General features: G+C 45.8%; 1 long non-coding RNA gene and 1 other non-coding gene across 2 annotated transcripts; both read left to right on the forward strand.

Moving 5' to 3' along the window:
* Positions 1–1,045: 1,045 nt before the first annotated feature.
* Positions 1,046–1,152, forward strand: LOC111757757 (U6 spliceosomal RNA). Its single transcript, XR_002792049.1, has one exon. It is a non-coding gene; the product is annotated as a U6 spliceosomal RNA (small nuclear RNA).
* A 3,774-nt stretch (positions 1,153–4,926) lies between these two features.
* LOC101787545 (uncharacterized) lies at positions 4,927–19,027 on the forward strand. The gene is made up of 4 exons (XR_216348.2): positions 4,927–7,141; positions 8,911–8,998; positions 9,990–11,466; positions 18,746–19,027. It is a non-coding gene; the product is annotated as an uncharacterized LOC101787545 (long non-coding RNA).
* Positions 19,028–19,914: the final 887 nt, after the last annotated feature.

Consider the following 19,914-nt stretch of genomic DNA (forward strand, 5'->3'; position numbering starts at 1 on the left):
TTTGAATGAGTTCCCTAACAGTAGGCTTATACCTTTCTTATAACTGATTGATTGATTGACTGATTGAAACAAGGTCTCATTAGATAGTTCAGCTGTCCTGGAAATCACTGTATAGCCTGGGCTGGCTGACACTAGTGGTGATCCTCCTGTCTCAGCCTCCCGAGGGCTGGGATCACAGGTGTGTACCATCACACTCAGCTACATTTTATTTTATTTTATTTTATTTTATTTATTTATTTATTTTGGTTTTTTTTTTTTTGTTTTTATCGGTACCAGGGATCAAACTCATGACCACCTGCTTGCAAGGCAGGCGCTTATGCCGCTGAGCTAAATCCCCAGCCCCTACATTTTATTTTTTTAATGGTAGCAAAGTTTTATTAAAGGTTGTAGAAGAAACAAGTTCTGCAGGGTGAGTTTGGGCCACTAAAAGTGGAAAAACAGTTTCATTCTACAGGGTGAAGTAGACCATAGTAACAAATAGTGCCCCAGTGTATGTATGATCTTGTGGAACAGCGATTTTTCATGCTTCCCGAATGTGCCTGACCTTGCCCATCCACCAGTGTGTTTTTGTTTTGCTTGCTTGTTAACTAGCGCTAGGAGTTAAATGCAGGGCCTCGCACTTGCACTAAGCATGCTTTCTGCCGTTCATCTACCTTCCAGCCCTCGCTTGCCAGTTTTGACTGTGTCCTCCTGCTCTGAATTCTGCCTGCTGGGTTTGCAGCACGCAGTCTGATCTTCAGCCCGTATCTCCTCTGTGAACCTGCGGTCAGAACATGGATTCTCCAGGATTAGAATTTCAGCCTTCCCAGGGGTCTGACCTCCTGACCTTGTCTGCTTTGTGCTCTTATCCTTTGTATTTTTTTTTTAAAGAGGATAAAACAGAATAAGACCAATTAAAACAAACTAGTGTTAAGAGATACAGGACTTCAGAACATTATGAAATCAACAAGAGTTACAATAATGCCTTTTGATGTCTTCAAAATAGCTGCAGATAACTTCGGACATAGTAAAAATCAAACAGACCAGGATAGAATAGAAACAATATGTGCTCACTTTAGTAGAACATATACTAAAATTGGAACGATACAGAGATGATTAGCGTAGCCCCTGTGCAAGGATGCCATGCAAATTCGTGAAGCATTCCATATTTTAAAGAATAAAATAATATTTAAAAAGTAAAATTTTTTTAAAAACAAAAAATAGAAACAATAAAAGTAAAACAATGAATGCACTAAAGGATTGCAAACAAGCCAATGGTAAATCCAAAATTGCGACATAATATATCTTGCCATCTTTGAAATAGCTGCTCCTGCCATCGGATTTAACATAAAACAAGAGAATAAAATCCAACCCAACAAAACAGTGGAAATGATACAGGACCTCAAAACAAGACCATAGGGAACCAACGATGACTACAACCCTCAGAAGGAGATCCCCCTAGATGCCACACTGCGTACTGCTGTCCTCTGAACCTATGATCAGACCAGTGGCCCTAGACTTGCACTGTCAGTGAAACAGCAAAGCACCAGAGCCATCCAATTGCATTTCACCGCCATGGCTATCATCACAGCCTGCGTTTCTCCAGATAAACCGGTCGCTTACAGGGGGTGGGGGGGTGGGGTGGGGGTTGGTGCTTCTTGCTTGCCAGCCTGCACAGGAAGGGGCTGGGGTCTGGCCATTCCCAGTCCAGCAGCGGCCCGTGCACAGTGCTGGTTCCCAGGCTGGGCTTGATTGCTGGTGGGGCCATTGTTCTCTCTCATCCTTTGTATTTCATTCCCCATCTTCTTTTTTGGTTTTAAATTTTCTTCGCCCAATATGTTCTCTGTCAGTTTATATTGGTGTCTGTCCCCCGAGTAGATGCTTCTTGTTTCTTACCTGGAGGGTGCACGCCTGGAGGGCAGAGGGGAAGGAGTGTATGGATGATAGCATTCACCACCTGAGCATCTGCTGGCCTTGAGGGCAGAGGCCACTCTTCTTGCCAGGCAATAAACATCTAGCGTTCCATAGGGGTAGAGGAGAGGTTGTCACCCAGGAGAGGAGGGCAGAGGTCAAGCAGCTCCTGAAGCAGCCTTTCCACTGGCCCTCTGCTGTGCCTCTGCCAATACCTGCTCCTTGGGGGTGCTCTGTGGAAGGCAGGGAGGGCTGCTGATTTTCCCCACCTGCTGGCTTTACATTTGGCTTCCTTGGAGTTGCCTAAATCACTTGTCACCGCTCAATCTGTTTTCCAGTTTCCAGAGACTTCGCTGGCTTATGTTCATCACCTGTCTCTCCACTGGTTCTGCAGAGGCAAATGGGAAAGGAGCAGGACCAATTCTCCTATTTGCTTAATGCACCAGTTTGAGCTGGTCTTATATTTAGAACAGTGCTTTGATAGGACTGAGTTCTTTTTGGGTCGAGGAAGATTCTCTCCAGCTGCAGCAGGGCCCTGGGCATCTGGTCAGAGCAGGGCAGTGCCCAGGGCTGAGTTGCTCCTCAGGTGCTGGGTGGATCCTGAGCTCCTAGGGAGGAGTGTTGTGTCTGAGAGTGAGGAAGAGGGGAAGATGGGAGAAAACAGGTGAGACAGAGCCTAGATCAGAGCCAAATGCTGCAGGCCAGTTAGGGGCATGAGGAGAGAAAGGGAGCAGATGGAAAGTTCCCTGCGGGAGGGGTTGTGAGGAGCTGGGTGTCCATCCATCCATCCATCCATCCATCCATCCATCCATCCGTTCATATGAGGGATCAAACCCATGGGTGCTCTTACATTTGATACAGGTTCTCAGGTTGTCTAGGTGAAACCCGAACTTGCAATCCTCCTGCCCCGGCCTTCCAAAGTGTTGAGATCACAGGTGCACACCACCGTGACTTGCTTCTTTTCTTGTGTAGTAGTTTTTGGCTGAGCACATTATTACTTGGAATAGTCAGCACGTTTCCCAGTTAACCTTGTAGCAAATCATGGTCATGTCAGCCATTTTTGGTCAATGAGATACTATATAACCAGAAGTGTATCCAAATTCTGACTGATAAATACAAGCAGGATTATTATATCAGAATTCCAGGAAGGCCAGACAAAGGGCGTTTACTCAGTTAGGGAGTAGCTCTGGGGGAGGCTGAGGCAGGAGAATTACAAGCTCATGTCTTGCCTCAGCAACACAGAGACCCTATTTAAAAAAAAAAAAAAAAGGCCTGGCCAGGGAGGAAAAACCTCCTAGTGGGGGCCACTGGGTTTAATTACCGGTACCCATGGGAGTGTGGGAGACAGCTACGCAGCAGAAATAACTTCTCTTTTGCCTGGTTTTCCTTCTTCTTCCAGACTGAGATGGGGTGCAGTGATTGGTGCCCCAGCATTATTGTGTTATAAGGTATCCTCAAAGAAGTAATAGGAACCTGAGTTTAATAATCTTGTGAATAGGAAGCTGGGTTTAATGATATTATGATGGTACCATTTTCAGGTCCAGACTGCTTATTGCTAGACCTTTTTTTTTTTTTTTTTTATGTAAGAAATAAATGAAATTCTTCCTGGTCTTTTTTTTTTTTTTTTGGCTGTAATGATCATTTGTCCCATGCCAAGTACTATTTTAAATGTTTTCCTTGAGTATCAAGTCATTTAATTCTTGCACCTTACCCCTGTTTACTGACAAGGAATGAGGCACAAGGAGGTGACCTGGCTGGCCTTGAGTTGCCCAGGTTACTGACAACACTGGGCTTGTCAGTGTGACTCGGGCTGCACAGACAGAGCTGGACTCAGTTTTCACGGAGATGGTTGTGCAGTGTCCTCCTCTGTCCCAGCCCATCTGCTCTCAAGCATGGTCCCCTCCCCTGATGCCCAGCATGTGATGGAAGGAGGCGCCAGAGTTTTAGGTTATGAGGAGAAGCAGACTAGAGGCAGGAACTGCAGGCTAAGAGCACAGGAGAGAAGCTCCCTCCCCCCAAGTCTGCTAGGGGAAAGTGGCAGAGGTAGCCTCTGAGTTCCCTGCTGTGAAGCATTTCCAGCATTTAGCACCATTTGCTTAGGCATGGGCTTGACTTGACTTCATCTGAATTGAACCCATGAATGGTTCTTTAGCCAATTTCAGATGCTATTTTTGTTATCAATGAAGAGATCCCCCTAGATTATTCTGTATCTACATTAGAGGAAATTAGAGGCCAAATTTTAATAATAAGAGCCTTTGGCACTAAAAACCCATCCTCGTTGATTAAATTAATCAAAAGTAAGAGATACGAAGTGTTGGGGAAAAGAAACATGCATGTGCTAGATAGATATCCAGTCTCTTGATTTATGTGGAGACTGGGGAGGAGGCTCTCTCAGGGGCTGCAGGGAGACACTTGGCCTGTCTCTATTGTCACCTTCTCTCATAAGTTTCAATCTTTGGTTCCCACGCTGATTGTAAATAAGGCAATTTTAAGGTTATTGTTGCAAGCCGGGAGGTGCTGGAAGCAGAGTCTGAGGTCCTGCTAATTAGCTTTGAGTTATGAGTACCATCCAGGTGATTCAGTTTGCCCTGCATCCTCAGGCAGCTCTTAGAGACTTGTCTCCTGGTCACAGCAGAGATGGAAGTGTGTGGGGGTTCCAGAGGAGGGCACAGCTCGCCTGCGGGAAGCCGTCATCTCAGAGATGCTCTTCTGCTCCTGTTTCCCCCTCATTCTTAATAAAGACCCAGTGCATAATGAGGCAAATGGGCCCAGTATTTGGAATGCAAATCTGGCCTGCAGAACTACAACCTGGCAGAGCTACCTGGGAGGAAATCCGTCCTAGCAACCAGAACAGTCTTTCCCAAAGATTCCCTGGAGAATTTGTGAGCTTGGCCCCTAGCACGTCCCCCACATTCAGGGGAAAATGTGAGGCCCAAGCTGGACCACTCGAAAGGACCAATAGATGTCCCCCAAAGAACCTTGGTGAACAGTCCAAATTGACTCCTAGGGAAAATGAAAATTTAGGTGAATCAGTCATAGCTTGAGACAGATTTGGAGTTTGCAAGCTAACTCAGCTTCCCCAAGTATTTGCTAAGTTTCAATCACCTAAGAGAAATAAAATAGGCCTTGCTAAGGAAAGAACAAAGACTTCCAATCTGACAGTTCTGAGGAAGGCGAGGAGCCGCTCTGCTGGATCAAAACGGCCTTATTCAGAGGAGGTTTATAAACAACCCAGCAAGTCTTTCTTCCTGGCTTTTATTTTATTTTTTTCCTTTAGATCATGCATGTGTTTCATGATTTCTCCTCCCTTCATTCAGTCCGCCCCCGAGGATAGGGTCATGCATGGAGCAATCAGGGATGCATCCCGGAACAGAGTATTAAAGGCACCCTCCAGGTTCCACCGGACGGAGAAAACATCGTAGAGCCAGGGGAAATGAAGCAAATCATTCACCTAGGACGGCTCAGAATAGATCATTCTGTAGCTCCGCATCCACCATTCATAAGGGAATCCAGAGCTTTTCTAAAAGAGCTTAAGAGATTTTATTCCTAATCCATTTTTCCTCTACAGCTTTGGAAATATGACTCTAATTTAATGATTACAGGAGATGAGCAAAAGAAGGAACTGAACAAGATAACATCAGCTTGCTTTGTAATGAAAGACCAAATTTTCCAAATATAGACCAAAATCCAATTGTCCTGCTGTTGTTTATAAATGTTCCCTGTGTGACATTTGCATGACAGATCCAATTGGAATACACATGTATCCTTTCACATTTAAAGAGCTTTCTGCTTGACACTTTACAAAGTTTGGAGAGGCAAACCACAAGTCAATTTCTCTAAATCACCTTCCTGTCTCCTAGGACAGTAAACTTTGCTGATGGAACAAATACAGGCTGCAATAAGTCAAACCCCCAAACAATGGTTAGCATTGCAGACAGCAAGCATTCAAAACACCAGGGACTTCCCAATGGTTGATAACAAATAAGATTTTAAAAGTGGTGCCACACAAAATACTGTGTGGTGTCCTAGATTAGATTCTGAATCAGTAAAAAGACCTTCATGAAAAAAAAACTAGTGAAATGCCAACAAGTCTGGGGGTTAGTTAATAGTGATATGCCAATGTTAATTTCCCATTTTGACAAATGCATGGTGGTTGGGTTATATCAACATAGGAATGAACTGGGTGATGAATGTACTCAAATTCTCTGTTCAGTCGTTGCAACTTTTCTGTAGATACAAATTTATTTATTTGTTTGTTTTAAAGTGAGGTCACCTTTGCATTTGTTGCTAGTGGTCATGTAAATGGATGTAAGTATTCTGACAGTACTCATCAGAAGTTTTAGTCGGGGGCTGGGGATTTAGCTCAGCGGCATAAGCGCCTGCCGTGCAAGCAGGCAGTCGTGAATTCAATCCCTGGTACTGATAAAAAAAAAAAAGAAGAAGTTTTAGACGTATATGTGTACTTTGATACGTAATATTTCATTTCCAGGAATTTGTGTTCAGGAAATAGGAATGTTCATCTCAGCATTCCCAGGAATGAGAAAAACTGACAGCAAACTATGAAGTTAATGCTAGGTTCTATAAGGAAGAGTGGTATTGTCCTGTCCTGCCGAAGAACTTCCAAAGTTATGAAATGTTGGAAAAGTCAATGTGATAGGGCTCAGCCGCATAAGTGCCTGCCTTGCAAGCGTGCAGTCATGAGTTTGATCCCTGGTACAAAAAAAAAAAAGTCAATGTGATGATGTGGAAAGACGCCAAGTATATATTGTCAAGTGAATAAAAGCAGGTTACAAAGTAATTGGTGTGGTATGAACTCATGTTTCAAAAAATCTATGTGCTCCTGAGAATGAAAGAAGATATACCAGTGTATAAGGAGTGGCTTTCTCTGTGTTCGGGTTTTGTGGGCTGAACTGCATCCCCCTAAGTTTATGTTGAATGTGAGTATATTTGCAGACAGGGTTCTTCAGAGGCAGTTAAGTGAGGTCATAAGGATCCTAGTCCAATAGGACTGCAGCCTTATAAGAAAAGGAAGGGAGTGGCACCTGTCTTTCGTGTCATGAACTGAGAGAAGCCACATGAAGACACAGCGAGGGGCGGCTCTCTGGAAGCCAGTAGGAGGCCCCGCCAGGCCCTACCAGGCTGGCCCCTTGCTCATGGACTTCACCACCATCGGAATTGGGAGAACCAAAGTGCTGGTGTGTAAGCCACCATATCTGTCTGTGGTGGTTTGCTGTGGCAGCTCAAGCTGACGGTGAGTATTTTAAGTATTTTTGGTTGTACTGTCTTGTCTTTCTGCAGTGAATATAAACCACCTTGGTATTTCCCTTAAATTTTAGTTTTTACTAGTACATGTTCATAGTATATGCTTACAATTACCTTGGCAGTTGGTACATGAACATAATACATATTAATTCTGTTTTCATCCCCTTCCCATACCTGGCCCCCCTCCATCTTTGGTTCCCTTCCTGTTTGCAAAATACCTATCCCCTGTTTCCTATTATTTATATATTTTTCCTCTTAATTATTTATGCTTTGGGTTCTCATATAAGGGAAACTATGCAATATAAGCTTCAGTTTCTGGGTTTTTTCACTTAACATAATGGTCTCATGATGCATCTTTTTTTCTACAGATGACTGAAATTTATCCTTATTTATCTGTTCATCTGTTGATAGATATATAGGCTACTGCCAAGATTTAGCTATTATGAGTTGTTCTACTGTAAACATGGGTATGCATGCATTACTATAATATGACGTCTTTAACTCTTTTGGGAAGAGCTGGATCAAATAGAATTTTTAGTTTTAGCATTTTTAGGAACCTCCACACTGATTTCCCTAGTGATTGTACTAGTTTATGTTCCCACCAGTAATGCAGCCTCACCGACCTTTGTTATTATTGGTGATTTATTATTTAAAGAAAAATAATTTTAAACATGTTATCTTTAGGACCTCATCATATTGATAGGACAAAAAACCGCTTTCTAGCTCTCCTGTGGGAGTAATAGTCTTTGAGCAGGAGGGGTAAACTCACCCCCAGGTCTTCTCCTTGCAGGTCACCCTGCTGCCCAGCTCCTAATTGCCTGACGCTCAGGGAGGGCACACAGCCCTCCATCCCTGGCATCACCACAGTTTGAGGGTCTGTTTGCTCAAGCAGTTGATAGTTTAAGCCATGCATCTCTGTCCTTTAATGAAGCTAACTGCCACACAGTTAGCCAGGCAGGCGGTATTGCTCCTTAGGGCAGGTAAAGGGGCATCACACGCTGGCATGGCAGAGCCAGGACCAGGAGCCAGGGCTCGCCTCCAAGGCCAGTGTTGCCTTTGCTATCTTTGCTGCCTGTCCGGCCCTTTCTCCGCAGTCGTCCTGGGCCATCTTGTGAGGAGGATTTAGAGATCTGACTCAGTCCTCCAGGAGTCCCACCGCAGGCAAATTCTGGTCCTCATAAATTTCATATTGGAAATAGAAATATGTTACATTCTCCCACGTCCATGCCAACCGTGAGCTATTCCTGGGCCATGTGTTTTCTGGAGCCCCAAAGACTGTGTAGGCTTTGACTGAGCCTTGAGCAGCCAGTCTTGATTTATTTCTGTGCATCCACCTGGCTGCAAGGCAAAGCTTGGACCCCGGGCCAGAAAGAAGGTGGTGGTTTTGAAAATGGTTCTGCCAGAGCTGCAGATGCCAAGATCTGTCAGTGTTGGGATCCAGCTTCCGACTCATCTATTTATGTATTTGTTCGGCATTGGCAAGTCTGAGCTTGGATAAACATCTTTAAATCCTCTTTGGGAGTCTGCCGGTTTTGCATTAGTGAATGAGAGCAGTTGCAGAGTTGAGCGCTGTTTGCTAGATTTTGTAATGCTCAAGGATTAAGTAAAAATGAACGTGACTAAATGGAAGAACCAGGAAGAGGCTGCATTGGCATTGGAATTGCTACTGTCCTCTTTAGCTATGGACTTAGAAAATAACCAGCTCACTTATAAAGTAGGGAAATAAAAAGAGTATTGTTTTCTGTGTGCACTCAACAGATGTGTACTTGTGCTGGAAAGGTGCGAGGCATCCTGCCAGACTTGAGGAGAAGGCGTGCTGGACACGAGAATAATATCTGCTGTCAAGGTGAGGACAGTCCCCAGGAGAGACAGACATGTGCGCTCGTTATCTCATTATCCAAGGCACTGGGTGGGTGGAGATGTGAGGGGGCATTTTAATTATCATAATTGCTGGAGGCCATCTGCACTTGAGCAGAGGAGGATGCCTGGTGTCTCAGTGGCCAGCACACTGGTCACAGTCAGGACTGACTCAGACCTGTCAACTCTCAGCCCTGCTTCCCCTGAGTGCTCCCTCAGGAGGGCTGAGCCAGGCCTCCCCTTCCTGTAGCTTCTTGCAAGACAGAAGGCCTCAGGAAGGCAGGAGCAGGGAGGGCTTTAACAACAGGAGGCAAGGATGATCAGTGATGGCCTCCCCACCCCCAAACTCCCAGTCACTCACTGCTTGCTAGGGTACAGTCAGGAACAGAATTTTTAGGGTGGCTTCCTCTGGGGGCCCAACATGGAGACACACCCATTTCTCCATGCTTTTCTCCACCTTCCCTGTCGGCTTTCCTCTGTGGGAGACCAGATTATGCCTCCCCCCACATTCAAGGAAAGATCTTTGAGCTGAAGACAGTTAAAGACAGTGGATGCAGGAGAGCTCTCTGCCCTCCCTCTATTTGCCTAAAAACAGAACATGGATTTGCAGAGATGAAAGCATCCTGCCCACTTCTTTGCCAGAGAGAACAAAGTCCAGCTACGGAAGATGCTTTTGACTGTCATTTTCCTAGAGATGGTATCTGAGGGATCCACATGAACAAGTCTTACCAACTCACCTTTATCCGTCATTTATTACCTTTCCCAAATTGCTGCTGCCTGTAGAGACTTATTGTCCCTTTCCTTTGTTTTGTGGATTCTCTAAAAATTAACTGATCTCTATTGAAGATGCTGCATACACTGGCATTCGAAGGCACCTCTTTGGGAACAGCTTATTCCCCCAGTGTCTTCTGTGTATGTGAAATATACCTGTTCATAAGCTTCTGTTTGTTTTTCTCTTGTTAATCTGTCTTTTGTTACAGGAGTTCCATCCAACTAGGAAGCATGGAAGTGACTCTTCCTTATCACCCTGAAGCTGTCCTGTGCTTGGCTGGTGCTGTGACTTCTGCAGCATCTTGCCACACCACCATCTTTCCCTGTGTGTCTTTCTCAGGCCAGCGCAGATGCTGCAGGCTCCGTCCTTCTGGGGGTCCCTGCCTTTGGAAGGGCTCCCTCTTGTGGAGGCCCACCTGGACGACTGTCCTTGAAAGTAGAACAATTATCTCCATTTTGGCTAAACCTGGCCCTATTTCCATGTATCGATATGCACAGAGCTGGCTGGGACTTTTTCTTATCCCTTCAGTTGGCTTTAAGCAATGCAACTTGGTCTAGCCAGGTGCGGATGTGCAGTCTTTGAAGCAAGGTGACAGGTCAGTGTTACCGCAGCCCCATGGCTCCCCAAAAGCATGTGTGAGCCAGGCGGGAGGAAAAGTCACGCTCCATGCTGTTCAAGACAAGAGGCTGTGACTTCCCAGGGCACTAAGGATTACACATCGGAGGGGAAGCACTGACCCCAAAACACTGGACAGTCCTCAGACCGTGTCATGCAGATTGCTCCTCTGCACATCCTTCTCTCTGTGCACTGCAGAGGGGATTTCAGGCCGACTGCCCAGCCCGGCTCGGCTCGCAGGACTCATGCACTTCCCGCCTCTCTCACGTCACTCATCCTGGAGCCACTCCCCTCGCTGAGAATTAATAAACCTGAGTTCCGCCCTGGTTGAGGTCTTTGTTCCGGTTAACCACAGCTACAGATATCCTTAGTGTCTTTATTCTCACCATGGGTTGCACTGGAAATGGTAGACTGGAATTAGCTCACTAGAAAAGCTTCCTTTTGGTGTTACAAATATGAACTTCCTGGAGTGCACCAAGATCCGGGAGGGCTCTCTGAACCCTCTGTTGTCTCTATTGCTTGGCTGGGCCTCCGTCAGACTCTGCAGCTATACATTCCCCAAGAGGAAGGCCTGTGTCTCCCATCAGGATCTCAGAGGCAGCATTTGGGTCATTGATTCTGGCACGCTCAGGGCCACCTTGAGCCTTGCACATCCTGGGTGATGATAAATATTCTTCACTGGGATTAAATTTTCTCCCTCCCACTGTCTGATGCTTAGTAAGTGGCCAACAAATCTTTGTTGAATTGATGAGAGGAAGGGGATGAGGTGAGATCAGCACTGGGGAGGCGTTTGTTCCCCAATTATTTACAAAAAATAGTGGAGGCCTGAAGTTACAGATGACAGCTGGCAGCCCAGCTGACGGCCCATGTGTTCCAGTTTCCTGGGAGTGATAGCATCAGTTTCTAACCACCGCAGTCTATGAACTGGCCTGGCTGGCACCGTGTGGGGCTGGGAAGAGGCAGGTAGGGAAGAGAGGCAGGCTCCGGCTGGTCTTTCTGGGAGGGAAGCAAGCACATCAGCTCGACTCTTACAACACAATCCCCGCTGTTCCAGCGTTTCCTCTCATCAGGTCAGTAATAGAATCTTTAATGGTATTTTATAATTTAGACAGCACCATTCACCTGAGCAATTGTGAGGTTTAATGACCAGTAAGCTGATGGCTTGGGAGGTTGCTCTAATAACTTTGTTTCTGCAAATGAAAGAAAATGGCCCTAAAGAATAAGGTGGTTTTTCAACAGCTGTACAGCAGGTTCATAATCAGCCAGGACCAGAGCTCCAACCTTGACATCCATTTAGAGTCAACCCACACACTCCTCCAGTCTGGAGGGCTAAAGGCTGCTGTCCAGGAGCTCAGAAACTTAAGGGCTGCTGTGGTAGACACACAGACCATTTCCAGAGAGGCCCAGAGAAGTGAGGGGCTGGGAGGACAGGACTGACCACTCTCTGTGTGGGCTCTTCACCCAGCTGCCAGGTCTAAAAAAACACAGCCCTTCACTCTGTAGTGTGTGACAGCGATCAGAGCCTTCCAGGCAGGAGCGCAGGGTCTAAGAACACTTTGGGTGGTCTCTGTTCACATGGGAGCATCAGTCCACTCCTGGCCTTTTATTGATTTCCGCCTTATATCTTCAACACCGGCCAGCCAGGATTCTACATCTGCAAAACCAAGGAAAGTTAAACAGGTCTTCCTGGTGCCAGGCTGTATTCGTCTGGCCCACTGGCTGGTGGTAGAGAAAACTTACATCACTAAGACGGCGCACGGTGCTGCATGCCTGCAATCCTAGGTTCCTAGAGACTACCACAGGAGGAATGCGAGTTCCAGGCTGACCTGGGCAATCAGAAAGACCCTGTCTCAAAATTTAAAAATGAGCCTGGGATGCAGCACAGTAGTATTACTCTGAGTATGATTGAAAAAGAAAGAGGAGAGAGACCCAGAGAGAGGAAGAGGGAGAGAGAGAGTGAGAGATCAGGGGGAGGAGAAAGAAGAGAGGTGAGAGAGATGGGTGACTGGAGACCAGGGAAGGGCTTGAGGCTTGGGAGCAGCTCTGGAAATGACTTCCAGCCTTCCTTTGCTAAGGACACAGTGGTAGTGACAGGCCCATTGATTGACTTTTTTTTTTTTTTGTCTTTTTCGTTTTTATCGGTACCAGGGATCAAATTCACGACTACCTGCTTGTAAAGCAGGTGGTTATGCCACTGAACTAAATCCCCAGCCCCAGCATTGACTGACTTTTTAACTGATCTTCAGCCTAAACCAGCCTCTTCTCTAGCAAACCACGTCATGGACTGGTTGCACATCACAAGGCTGTTGAGAAAGTAATTGTTTTTAAATGATCATATTTTTTGAAGACTACAGTGTATCCCACTTCCTAGGGTGTATGTACATCATGAAACAAACAGAAGCCTGACATCCTTTGGGTTCTGTTTCAAATCATTAACTTAACAGTTCTGGTTGTGGGATGCTCTGATGAGAACAAGCCTTGCCCTGTTATGTAAAAATATTCATCTGCCTGAAGAAAACATGAGCTGTCATTCCCGGGTAATGGTCACTTAGATAATACGTGTTTGTTTTCCCTTCTGACTATTGTGAGTATTATTCAGGCCTTTTGGAAAAATGGTAACAGCTCTAAGGAGCTCCAAGAACTGCGGGGTTTGCTTTCCTCCCAATCAGAGTGGATTTTATGATCATTTTGCACAAGTTGAAGACTGGTACTGGGCCATGACTGCTGAGAAGATAATTAGGAGATAATGTCAGTGGCAGAGAAAGTTGTCAGAGCTGAGTGGTCTCCTGCTGGCCTCGGAGGATTCGGAGTGCAGATGAAGTGGGAAGGATCCTTAGTGGAGAAAAATTGTTCAGAAAGAGCCGGCGCGTCCTCTGCCGCTCAGTGGGTGAGCACCTCAGGGCAGTCTTCTGCCAACGTGTAGGTACCAAACACCGGGCTCGCTCTCCCTGCGATTCCTTTATCTGGAGACCGGGCCAAGGGTGCTGCCAGTGATTACCAGTTACCAGAGATAAGAGATCATCTAACTGAATTCAACTCCCTGAGGTGGCAACCGATTTTGTGTCAAGGCTGGTAAATATTTTGCAGTTGGTGCTTATCCTCTAAGAATAGAAGGTCAGTTAGTTCTGTGACAGACTGTGCATCTGGAGGACAGCATGGTGGCAAGTCAGGGAACAGCCACCAGACACTCCACGCCGACCTCTGACCCACTTTTATGTTTGCCCTGTTCCCGGCTTTTGCAGGGCCGGCTGTCTGCAAGCCCGACCTGCGGTGACGGTTTAGATGTGAATTTAGCTTTGCCAAAGTAAACAAAAATGCAGCCTTTCATTCCGTGGCGTGTGACAGGCTACCAGAGCCTTCTGGGCCGGAGCGCATGCAGTGCTTATATATGGAAATACCGTGTCGCTCAAGGTTTTATATAGAATTCGATAGCATGTATTTCTGAACTGTCAGTCACTGCGGGTCTGCCAGGCGGCAGTGGCTGTGGCCCATGCTTCCCTTGGGAAGGGACCATTCCCAGCCTCTTCCTTTTCCATCTGCTTCCTTCCCACCACTTGTTTGGTTTCAGAGCTGACCAGACAAAATCTCCAGCATTATGCCTTTTATTTCTCCCAGGAAAAATAATTCACATTTAATTTGTCACTGAGCACTTAGCACCGTGCAGGCCATAACAGACACTAACTAGAAGGTATGGGATGAGCAGGGGCTGGGTGTTGTTTCCTGTAATTTCAGCTGTTGGGAGGCTGAGGCGCCAGGATTGAAAATTCCAGGTCAGGCTGGAGAATTTAATGAGACCCTGGCTCAAAATTTAGAAAGGGGAACAGGGGTTGGGGAAGTAGCTCAGCACTCCCTAGGTTTAATCCCCAGTAGCAGAAAATAAACAAAATCATGCAAAATTTATGGAAATGAATGAGTGAAAAAAAATTCTGTCTTCCTTTGCTTTCTCTTCAAGAAGCTAGATGGAAGGTGACTTCAACACCTTTGATCTGCGGTCTTTCTGGCTTGAACCATGAGTCCTTATTCATCAAAACTGGGTGAGAGCAAGCAAGATTGTGGTAGGGACTGGACCCCAAAGGTGGCGTTCTGATGCACTGGAGCCTGGCAAGTCACTTGATTTCTTCAAGCACGGAGGAGTCTTGTCACATGTGATAACTGGTTTGATGGCCTTTGTCTTCAGCCCCAAATCAAGAACAAAGGCCAGGCGTAGTGACACACCTATATCCCAGCACTTGGCAGGCTGGAGGCAGGAGGATCAGTGCAAATTTGAGGCCAGCCTGAGGTCTCTAGTGAGCCCAAGGACTAGGGGTGTAGTTCAGTGACGTGGCACCTGCCTGGCAAGCATGAAGTCTTGAGTTCAATTCTCAGTACCAAAAAACACTCTAAAGTGAGTTCAAGGCCCACCTGAACTGCACAGCAAGATCCTGTCTTAATGAAATAAAATTAAATTAAAGGAAGGAAAGAACAGAGATCCCCACATAGGCACATACTGGCACAAGCATGCATTATTTTCAGTCAGATAAAACAAAATTTATCATAACAAGGAACTAAGGCAAAAAAAAAAAAAAAGCATTCTAACAGAAGCACTCAATGAATTTCTTTTTTTGGTCTTTTTTCCTTTTTATCGGTACCAGGGATCAAACTCACGACTGCCTGCTTGCAAGGCAGGCGCTTATGCCGTTGAGCTAAACCCCCAGCCCCTACTCAATGAATTTCTAATAACCAACATTTATTTTCTTTTGGGAGATGCCATAATTATCAGAGATGGACTTTGATGAGCTGGGATGGAGAACAGTGACAGGTGAGGTGGTGAGGGAAAGAGGAGGAGACCTAGCTAAACCCAGTCAGAAGTGCCAGTGGGGTGTTCCCTGTCGTGGCCAAGTGACCTCTCAGTAGCACTGGGCTTGGAGTGGGGGATGTTTCCCACACTGTAGTTTTTACGCTTCTTTTTTGGCAACCTTTTAAAATATTGCAAACATAAATGGAGTTGAAGGTGTACACCCCTCCTGCTAACCATGTGGAGCAGGTAATGTCGGTGTCTTGCCATGTTCCCTGGGTGCCCCTCAGGTGGCTGTAGCAGGTGTCATGCTGGGAACAGTGAATGACCCTGTAGGCACTGGCAGACGATTTTGGCAGCGCACCCGGGGAAGCTAATGTGGCAGATTAATAAGAACCTGGTGGCTACATTTACTAGGTAAAATAAAGGGTACCCAGTTAAATGCGAACTGCAGATAACAAAGAATTTTTAAATCACTGTTTAAGTATATCCCACATATTATTTGGGACATATTTGTGCTGAAAAGTTATTTGCTACTTATATTCAAACTTCAAACTTATTTTGTTTTGTTGTTTGTCTTTTTGAGACAGGGTCTTTGTTATGCAGTTCAGTTTGGCCTTGAGCTCATTTTGTAGCCCAGGCTGGTCTGTGCAACAATCCTCTAGCCTCAGCCACCATGCCCAGCTACTGAGCTTCAAATTTAACAGAGGCCTGAATTGTTGTTGTTTGGTGACCCTCCCAGTGGCTGAGTCAGGCAGTGGCCCCTGAGCACTGGAAAGCAGTCATTCCCAAAGAACCCAGCCACAGCGCAGGGCGAACCTGAGTGCCAGATCCCCCAAGAGCCTCCTTCAGGGCCCCAGTCCTGGGAAAACAGCCTCCCTGAGTGTCGCCATCCTGAGCAGAGCCACAGGGCAGCTGCTGGGTAAAGTAGGGAGGTTTGTACAGGGAGCAAGGCCTTGGAGGCACAGCTGGGGCAAGTTCAGGTCCTATATGGGTCAGGCTACACCCGATGCTCAGGCCTGCACTAGGAGGCTCTGTAGAGAATGCAAATATCCTTGGGAAGCCAGCCACACTCTTGGGATGTTTCCATAATCATTTAGTGATTCAAGAATTGCAAATTAAAACAATAATAAAATATAATTTTTGCCTATCAGTAGCAGATATTTGAATGCTAGTCATGATAACTGATTTTGTGGAGCGAGGAGTGCATCTCAGGCACACAGCAAGTTCTTTGAGGTGGGATCTCCTTTGTGCCATGCGCAGCAACCTTTGGTCAGACTGGAAAGGAGGCCAGGCAGGTGGACCGGCCACAGCAGCACTAGGACACACACCGCACTTCCCGTGCAGTTAGCGGCCTTCCCAGAGGTGGGTTTGGGAGCATCTCCCTATAACTAAACACACACCTTTAGGTAACCCAGCAGTCTCCCTTCCAGGATGACTATGCAAAGGCGTATGTGCAAAGATATTTATAACAGTACTGTTTGTGATGATGAAAATGAGGAGCCATTATTGATACATAAAGACCTGTGAAAATAAATTCTGTAACATACAAAGACGTTATATTGACATGGGTAAGTGTGCACGCAGGCAAGTGTGTGTGTAAGGAAGTGGTGCCTTGGTGACATACAGATATCACCAAGATGGCAGAAAGTGGCAGAACATGTCACATCATTTTATTTTGGTGAGAGTATAGTATCTCTATCCATATCAATATGGATATGTACTGTGGCGATGCCATATATAGATGCCAGATAGAGATGTGAACATGGAGAGATATTACATTTAGTGTAAATATAGAAACAGGAGTGCCGCTATACTTATGCCAAATGGTTAACTCACAGTTTAGATCTGGGATAGTGGGAGAATTTCTATTCTATTTTACTTTATTTCATGAAATGAGAGGATAAGGGGGAGGAATTATAGGTGTTTTGCTTTTATTTTTGTGTTTTCCTGAAATTTTGACTATTTGTGTAATAATGTTGCTTTTGTAAAAAGAAAAAGGTATTTTTTAAAAAATCAGTCTGGGCAACATTCGCTATTATGTTTTACTGTATAACAGGTTCAAAGGGCCGCTGCAGGAGAACCACAAATTCAAGCCCAGCTTGGGCAGTTTAGTGCCTTAAGGAGAGCCTGTCTCACAATTTAAAAAAGCCCAGGATGTAGGGAAGTCCTGGTTTGATCCCCAGTACCTGCCCCCTGCAAAAGGGACGAGAACACAGACCAAGAGATGTGACCTACAGGTATTTGAACTAAAGCCCTCTAGCTCTAGCTGAGTGCACTGGGGAAGTAGTCCCAGCTACTGGGGAAACTGAGGCAGGAAGATCATTTGAATCCAGGATTTTGAGACCAACATAGTGAGACCTCATCCTAAAAAACAAATGGGGCTGGGGATATAGCTCAGCAGCATAAGCACCTGCCTAGCAAGCATGAGGTCGTGAGTTTGATCCCCGGTACCGAAAACAACAAACATAAAGTCCTCTGTTGCTCAATAGTACCTTCTTTGACAAAGATGTAACAGAAGTGACTTGACTATAGTTCTGTCCTCCTGTGCAGAAAGAGCGATCGCCTGCCCAGGTTAGGCCAGGGAGGTCAAAGGAAGACCCCAGAAGTATGAGCTTCCCACCTCCTCCTGGATGCTTCCAATCTTGTTAAGGCTTACGTGAGACAGGGTAGGGGTACTGTAGAGGCTTCATAAAAACGTGACAGAATGCCAGGCACAGTGACACACGTCTGTAATCTCAGCTACTCAGGAGGCTGAGGCAGGAGGACTGCAAATTTAAGGGCAGCCTAGTCAACTTGGCGAGATGCTGTGTTGATATTTTGAAAGGGGTGGACGTGCCGCTCAGTGGTAGAGCACCCGTGTTCAGTCCCAGTACCTTGTGTCTGTGGGCAGCAAGCATCTGAGATAGGCCCTGCATGGGTTGATGGAGAGGTTCAGAGACGGGATTGCCCAGCACCCAGGCCAATTCAGAACCTCTCCTAGGGAAACAGGATGGATTGGGAACTGACATTGATGGAGCAGGAGAAGTGGGTGGAGATGCCAGGGGAGGGTCAGGCAGTGCTCCAGCCCCGAGGACAGCAGGATTAACTCTGGGGTGAAGTGAGTTAGGGCTGGGGTGGCTCCTCAAGGACCCTGGCTGGCAGGAAAGGCGGCAGGAGTTCAGAGACTCAAATCATTATCAGACAGGAAAAACTGTAACATTCGTGTCTTAACTTCAAAAGTAATATATGTTGGTTAAAGAATGTGTACAGAGAAGCACAAACAAAATATTACAAAAATAACCATCTAGAGATCTTCTCTGCTACCCTTTTTGGTATGCACCATTCTGGACATGTTATTTTGCCATCTGCTGTGGGAGAGACTGCTCAGTGTCGCTCGTATCCATTTTTCCCAAGCATTTAGTTTTAAAACTATGATTTCGCTGGGCAGAGTATCCATTTTCTAGTCTACCTTACAGTGAGGCATGGCTGTGTGATTAATATTTGGTTAATGTCAGAAGAAGGGATGTGGGTAAATTCTGGTTCAGGTTCCTTAAGAATGTATGTCCTCCATGTCTTCTTCCTTCCCCCTACAGCTGTGATGGCAGGAGCTGGAGCAGCCATTCTAGACCATGAAGTAGATGAGGATCACAAAAGAAAGAAGAAACCTGGGTACCGACCTTATAAACCCCTCATCAGCCCTGGACTCCATGAGCTTCAATTTTGTTTAAACCACTATTATTTTGACCTTTGTTTTAATATCTGAAAATTTATCGTCACAAACACTACTGCTTTTTAAAAAGTTGAGCACTATTGCATGACTCTAATGGATTCCAAGTAATTTATTTTGCATGTGTCATAAATTATTCATGAAGCTGCTTATTTTTGAGCAACTAGTTTATTTCCATTGTTCTGCCATAATGCATATTCTTGAAGATATAATTTTGTATATATTTGGGATGATTTCTTAGTACAAACTTAGAAATAGAATTTCTGGGTCAAAGACTTTATGCATTGTTAGAGTTTTAACCTCCCGAGGGGCCAAAGCACCAGAAATTACCGAATTAGTGTGCTGTTAAAATTGACATAAACATGAGGGCTGGGAGGTATAGCTCAGCGGCATAAGTGCCTGCCTTGCAAGCAGGCAGTTGTGAGTTCGATCCCCGGTACCAATAAAAAGGAAAAAGACAAAACAAACAAACCAAAAAAAAATTGACATAAACAGGGGTCCAGGAGCCACAGGTTTTTGAAAACTTAGGAAATTAGGCAGAAAATTTAGACTTACTAGGCTTTGGGAGAAAAGTCTTGATCAGGAGAAAAGACCGAAGAAAAAGTTTTGGGGTAAATTGGAGACAAAGAGAAAAAACTTGGTCTGCACACCTGGTGGAGTAGCCCAAGGCGGGGAGACACCAGCGAGGGGAGAGATGGAAAATTGAGTGGGATGCGAGCAGGGACAGAGCTGCAGCGGAGAGGAGGTGGGGCCTGCCCTGTGTCTAAGGAGATGTGTGGAGGGGAACTGGGACCTCCAGCTGGAAACACACTGAAGCCGGGCTGTCTATTTGTTCAACAAATATTTACTGAGCTCCTGCCAGGGGCCACGAAAGACAGACAAAGTCTCCCCTTTCCTGAGCTAACAGTTCAGAGAGGAGATGGTCAACTCACAGGTAAGCGGATCAACAAACAGGTTAGTTTCAGATAGAGCAAGGAGGGTGTACGTGTGTGTGGGGGAGGGCTGGAGCTGCTGGAGGAGGAGGAGCCGGGACTG

Source organism: Cavia porcellus, unplaced genomic scaffold, assembly GCF_034190915.1.
Source record: "Cavia porcellus strain 051 isolate PalLab524CR breed Dunkin Hartley unplaced genomic scaffold, mCavPor4.1 scaffold_1, whole genome shotgun sequence".
In the NCBI taxonomy this organism is placed as follows: Eukaryota; Metazoa; Chordata; class Mammalia; order Rodentia; family Caviidae; genus Cavia; species Cavia porcellus.